The sequence below is a fragment of the Puma concolor genome, chromosome E2 (genome assembly GCF_028749965.1).
Source record: "Puma concolor isolate L17-30 chromosome E2, mPumCon1.1.hap2, whole genome shotgun sequence".
Taxonomy (NCBI): domain Eukaryota; kingdom Metazoa; phylum Chordata; class Mammalia; order Carnivora; family Felidae; genus Puma; species Puma concolor.
Window position 1 is genome coordinate 54,702,058 of NC_141681.1, and position 7,059 is coordinate 54,709,116.

The following is a 7,059-nucleotide window of genomic DNA, read 5'->3' on the forward strand; positions in this document are numbered from 1 at the left end:
GTAGAAAAGTTATGCAAACAGCAGGTACCTCAGTTTCAACCCCATATCCCTAACTAAATCCCATTTTCTATTTTTTTTTTTATTTTTTTTAACGTTTATTCATTTTTGAGACAGAGAGAGACAGAGCATGAACGGGGGAGGGCCAGAGAGAGGGAGACACACAATCCGAAACAGGCTCCAGGCTCCGAGCCGTCAGCCCAGAGCCCGACGCGGGGCTCGAACTCACGGACCGCGAGATCATGACCAGAGCCGAAGTCGGCCGCTTAACCGACTGAGCCACCCAGGCGCCCCAAAATCCCGTTTTCAAATCCATCCCCATGGAGGACAGAGCCTGAGGTAACCCCCAATGATCTCCCATCCTTGAGGTCCACACCTTTGTGTAATCCCCTTGAATGTGGGTAGGCCCATGGCTTGCTTCCAACCAGTATGACGTTGCAAAGGTAATGGCGTATCACTCCCTTAATCTCTCCATGGGATGAGGGATTGTCTTTTTTGGCTTGCAGTCATGTTGAGAAAGCCTCCTTACTAAAGAACTGCGGGTGGCTTCTAGAACCTGAGGGTCACCACCGCCAACATCCAGGAAAGCTCTGGGACCCTCAGTCAAACAGCCAAAAGAAAATGAATGGATTCCACCAACAGTCTAAGGAAGCTTGGGAGCGGCTCTCTCCCCAGTAGAGCCTCTGATGAAACCACAGCCCTGGTCAGTGCACGAGTTGTGCCCTGGAGAGACCCTGGAATGGAGAATCTTTTATCTTGTTTTAAGATCTTACTAGGGGCACCTGGATGGCTCAATCGGTTAAGCAGCTGACTCTTGATTTTGGCTCAGGTCATGATCTCACAGTTCATGGGATCGACCTCTGTGACAGGCTCCTTGCTGGGCATGGGGCCTGCTTGGCATTCTCTCTCTCCCTCTCTCTCTCTCTCTCTTTCCTTCTGCCCCTCTCCCCTCCTTTCACTCTCTTGCTCTCTCAATCTAAAATAAAAATAAAATAGGGGCGCCTGGGTGGCTCAGTCAGTTAAGCATCTGACTTTGGCTCGGGTCATGATCTCGAGGCTTGTGAGTTCGGGCCCTGCGTCGGGCTCTGTGCTGACAGCTCAGAGCCTGGAGCCTGTTTCGGATTCTGTGTCTCCCTCTCTCTCTGCCCCTCCCCCGCTCATGCTCTGTCTGTCTCTGTCTCTCCATAATAAATAAATGTTAAAAAAAATAAAAACAAAAATAAATTGAAATAAAAATAAAATAAAATAATACAATATAAATTAAAAAATAAAAATAAAACATATTTTGTTTTATTTTATTATTTTATTTTATTATTTTATTTTTACATAATCTCTACAACCAGCAGGGCTCGAACTCACAACCCTGACATCAAGAGTCACATGCTCCACCAACTGAGCCAGCCAGGTGCCCCTGCAATGGAGAATCTAACAAAACTCTGCCTGGACTCGTGACCTATGGAAATTAATGGGATAATCAATGTGCGTTTTAAGCCTCTAAGCTTGGGGTACCTTCTCATGCAGCAACAGAAAACGAACACAGTCCTCTGTTTCATCTCCCACTAAAACCATACCCCCTTCCTGTGAGGGAATAAATTCTGTTGTTCAAGTCACCCTGTTTCTGGCACTTTGTTATAGCAGCCTAAGAAAACCAACATAAAGGCCATTATTCAACCCACTGTACTGAGTTTTGATCATTGTTAGCCAAGAGGTTAACATTAGAAGCAGAGTGAAAAGTGTATAGGCACCCTCTGTACTACATTGTTTTTTTGTTTTTTGTTTTGACTAGGCTCCATACCCAGCTCTGTCCGTCTGTCTCTGTCCAAAATAAATAAACATTAAAAAAAATAATAAAAAATAAAACTAAAACAGACTTTCTTGGGCACCTGGGTGGCTCAGTCGGTTGAGCGTCTGACTTTGGCTCAGGTCACGATCTCACAGTTTGTGAGTTCAAGCCTCGCATCGGGCTTGGCTGCTGTCCGCACAGAGCCGGCTTCGGATCCTCTGTCTGCCTCTCTCTCTGCCCCTCCCTCCCTCCCTGTCTCAAAAATGAATGAATGTTAATTTTAAAAAATAGACTTTATTTTTATTTTTTTTTTTTTTTTTAGTTTTTAAGGTTTATTCATTTTTCAGATACAGAGAGACCCAGCATGAGCGGGGGAGGGACAGAGAGAGAGGAAGACACGGAATCCGAAGCGGGCTCCAGGCTCTGAACCGTCAGCCCAGAGCCCGATGTGGGGCGCGAACTCACGGACCGCGAGATCATGACCTGAGCCGAAGTCAGACGCTTAACCGACTGACCCACCCAGGCGTCCCCAAAATAGCCTTTATTTTTTAGAGCAGTTTTAGGTTCACAGCAAAGGCACAAAGAGCTCCCATATACTCCCTGCCCCACTCCAGCCTCCCCATTCTCTCCATTCCCACCACCAGAGTGGGACATTGGCCACAATTGCTGAACCTACACTGACAGCTCATTGTCACTTAAGTGATCTTCTGTAAGGCCAAAATTTTTTCAAAATAAAGTGACTTTTTTTTTTTTTTTTTTTTTGAGAGGTCTGTGTCTTTATCGGTGGAACAGGCGCGAAGCGGCTTGAAGGGGCGCCCGGATGGTGCCATGGAGGCTTGTAGGTGATGGGGAGCTCGCCCAGCTAGTGGCCAGTCATCTCGGGCATGATCTCCAGCTGGTTGAAGGTCTTGCCCCTGCAGACACCCACCGTGCTGCCTACCATCCCCGGCAGGACGATCGTGTCCCGCAGGTGCTCCTAAACCACCCGGGGTCTCGCCAGGTGCGAGCCTCCCTCTGGGCCTTGCGCAGGCGCCCTAGCAGGGAGTGCGGCTTCCTGCGCAGACTCCGGTTTAGCCGCTGCTGGGCGCTTTGCGGCTGCCTCCGCAGCTCTGGTCACGTCTCCCCCCTGCCACCCCCCCTCACCGCCCCCCCCCCCCCCCCCATGATGGAGGTCCACGCCAATGCAGGCGAACTTGAACTTGAAGAAGGTGCGCTTCTTCCGCTCCACTTCCGCCTCCTTGTCAGCTCTTCGGAAAGGTAAAATGACCATTTTACAAGTTATTGGAAGTACGTGCTAAGGGGTTCTCGTGACAAGGCCAACAAGTGTGGATCAGAGAATCGCGAGACGAGCATAAATGTTGTCAAAGAGGAATTCGTTCACGTGGGCATTCAATAAGCATTTGTTAAATGGCAAAAAATATATGTAATTGTTTTTAAAGTTCCATCTTTTTTTTTTTTTTTTTTTTTTTTTTTTTTTTTTTGAGAGAGACCTCATAAGCCGGGGAGAGGGGCAGAGGGAGAGAGAGAATCTTAAGCAGGCTCCACCCTGAGTGCGGGCTCGAACCCACGCCCCTGGGATCATGACCTGAGCCAAAATCAAGAGCTGGTCGCTCAACCCACTGAGTCACCCAGGCGCCCCAAAGTTCCATCTTTGGGTATTTTTTTTTTTTTAATTTTGTATTTATTTTTGAAAGAGAGAGACAAGTGCGAGCGGGGGAGAAACAGAGAGAGGGAGACCCAGAATCTGAAGCAGGCTCCAGGCTCGGAGCTGTCAGCACAGAGCCCGACTTGGGGCTCCAGCTCACGAGTTGTGAGATCATGACCTGAGTTGAGGTAGGACGCTTCATCGACTGAGCCTCCCAGGCGCCGGGAGAAATTATGTTAATTCTTTACGTGTAACAATGGCATTGTGGTCATGTTAAAAGAGAACTCTTGTCTTTAAGGAAATGCACACTGAAGTCTTTATGAACAAAACAATGCCATATGGATAAGCCTCCCCGTGGTCTGGTGGAGAGAGACATTGTATCAGTGTCTTTTGTGGCTATCACAAGTTGCCACAGAAACAGCACCTTCAATAACACTACCTTATTATGTGACATTCTGGAGGCCAGAAGACCATCATGGGTCTCACTGGGCTGAGATCAAGGCGTTGGCAGGGTTGAGTTCCTTTCTGGAGTTTCTCAGGGAGAATCCACGTCATTGCCCTTCTCTAAGAAGCCTCTAGAAGCCTCCTACACTCCTAGGTTCCTGGATTCTTCTTCCCTCTTCCTGGCCAGCGCTGATGCATCCTCTGTGTTTTTCTTTTCTAGTCACATCTTTCTGTGACTGACTCCGGCCATCATCTTTCAGCTGTTAAGGACCCTTGCGGTTGTTGTGGGACCACGTGGAAAATCCAGGGGTAGCTCCCTATCTTAGAACCAACTGTCGGGAAACCTTAATTCCTTCTGCGACCTAATCCCCCTTTGCCATGTAGCAGAAACACATCCACAGGTTCCAGGGATTAGGACATGGACATCTTTGGGGAAACCCTCGTTCTCCCCACCACAGGCGCCTGCGTGAAGGAAGATATGGGGCACAGGTTGAGAAGTGGTAAAGCTAGGGGAAGGTCACTGGGCTGGGGCCTTCATCATATTATTTTACTTTTTATATGCTTCAAATTTCTTTTTTTTTTTAATGTTTATTTATTTGTTTTGAGAGAAGAGAGAGAGCGAGCGTGCACAAGCAGGGGAGGGGCAGAGAGAAAGGGAGAGAGAGAATCCCAAGCAGGTGCCGCACTATCAGTGCTGAGCCCGACATGGAGCTTGATCCCACAAACTGTGAGATCATGACCTGAGCTGAAGTCAGGCGCCCAACCGGCTGAGCCACCCAGGCGCCCCCCCACCTCCTTATTCTTTACTTTTGATGAGGTACCACTCCCCATGCCCCAGGCTACTGGACTCCTAAAACTTTCACTGATGTGGCAGGTCCCTGACACTTTGTAGGGTTTATTTCCCACGCTCTGGAGGGCACGTGTGTCATCAATAACTCCAGCAATGCCTGCTTCTTCTTGCTCGTCTAGTTTGATTGTGATATTATTGGTAGAGGGAACTAAGATGATGTTTTTGAGGAATATTTAAGCCAGGACTGTGAGCCACATATGTAATTAAGAGTTGTCAACATCCGGGCACCTGGGTGGCTCGATCAGTGTAGCGTCCGAGTCTTGATCTCAGCTCAGGTCATGATCTCAATGGTTCGTGGGATGGAGCCCCGCGTCAGGCTCTGCCCCGGCAGTGAGGAGCCCGCTTGGGATTCTGTCTCTCCTTGTCCCTCTGCCCCTCCCCCCACAGCCCCTCATGCATTGTGCGGGTGCTCTCTCTCAAAATAAATAAACTTAAAAAAAAAAAAAAGTTGTCAACATCCGTGTATCTGGGTTGGAAGACAATGTTGTTAAGACGTCAATACCGTGCAGAACGTTCTGCTGATTCAGTGCAATCCCAATGGCGTTATTTGCAGAAATAGAAAAACTCTATTCTACTTTGGAAAACCAAAACAACCTTGAACAAGAACCGTGTTGGTTATCTCACACTTCTTAATTTCAAAAGTGATTACAAAGCTACAGTAATCAAAGTACTGGCCAGAAATAAACCCTCCCTGTAGTCAAATGATGTTTGTGCCAAGACCACCCAGTAAGGAAAGGACAGTGTTTTCAACAAATGATGTTGGGAAAAATGGATATCCACATGCAAAAGACAAAATTGGACCCTTACCTTACCCCGTGTGCAAAAAATTAACTTGAAATGGATGAAAGACCCAAATGTAAGAGGCAAAACTATTAAAACTCTTTTTTTTTAAAGATTTACTTATTTAAGTGATCTCCACCCCCAGTGTGGGCTCGAACTCATGACCCCAAGATCAAGCCTTGCATCCTCTACCGGCTGAGCCAGCCAGGCGCCCCCATTAAAACTCTTAAAACACAGGGCAAAAGCTTCACGACGTTGGGTTTGGCAACAACTTCTTGGGTATGATAGCAAAAGCACAGTCCAGGAAATTAAAAATAGAGAAGATAAATATAAATTAAATAAAAAATTAAGTAGTTAAAAAAAAAACTTTCTGTGCACCAAAGGATACAGTCAACAGTGTGAAAGAAACAACCCACAAACTGGAAGGATACATTTGCATGTCATAGATCCAATAATGAGTTAATATTGAGAACTCCTACAATTCCATAAGAACAAAAAACAAATGACCTTGTTCACAAATGGGCCAAGGACTCGAATAGACGCTTCTCCAGAGAAGACATTACAAATGGCCAATAAGCACATGAAAAGATGTTCTTGGTGGTTGCCAGGAGCTGGGAGGAGGGAGGAATGAGGAATGTGGCAGTTTTGTTTCATAGGCACAGAGTTTGTTTGGGATAGTGAAAAGTTCTGGAAATGGATTGTCGTGATGGTTACACAGCATTGTGAGTGTAATTAATACCACTAAATCATATACTTAGAGATGGTTAAAATGGTAACGTTCATGCTATGTGTATTTTATTTTATTTTATTTTATTTAAAATTTTTTTTTTCAACATTTATTTATTTTTGGGACAGAGAGAGACAGAGCATGAACGGGGGAGGGGCAGAGAGAGAGGGAGACACAGAATCGGAAACAGGCTCCAGGCTCTGAGCCATCAGCCCAGAGCCTGACGCGGGGCTCGAACTCCCGGACCGCGAGATCCTGACCTGGCTGAAGTCGGACGCCTAACCGACTGCGCCACCCAGGCACCCCTGTATATTTTAATGTTTATTGTTGAACGAGAGAGAGAGAGAGAGAGAGAGAGAGAGAGAGACAGAGTGCGAGTGGGGGAGGGGTGGAGAGAGAGGAAGACACAGAATCCGAAGCAGGTTCCAGGCTCTGAGCTGTCAGCACGGAGCCCCACGTGGGGGTCAAACCCCTGAACCAAGAGATCGTGACCTGAGCCGAAATCAAGAGTCGGACACTTAAACCGACTGAGCCACCCAGGCGCCCCTTCTTGAACTCAATCTAGAGCAGGCACAGCATCACTTCCACCTTGTCCTATTGGTGAATGCAGGTCACGAGACCCGACTGAAGGGACTTACGCCTACCCAGGGTGTGACCGCTGGGATCTATGGCTCATCGGGGCTCTGATGAGACAGACTACCATAGCAGCTCAGTTTGTGCATTCCTGTCAGGACCTGCTCCCTAGTTTCCACCTCCAGGAGAGTAGGGGGTCCCAGTCCCCCCCCCCCCCAGGAGTGGATGCTTCAACAGTGTCCTCCTGAAAGATATTCCTG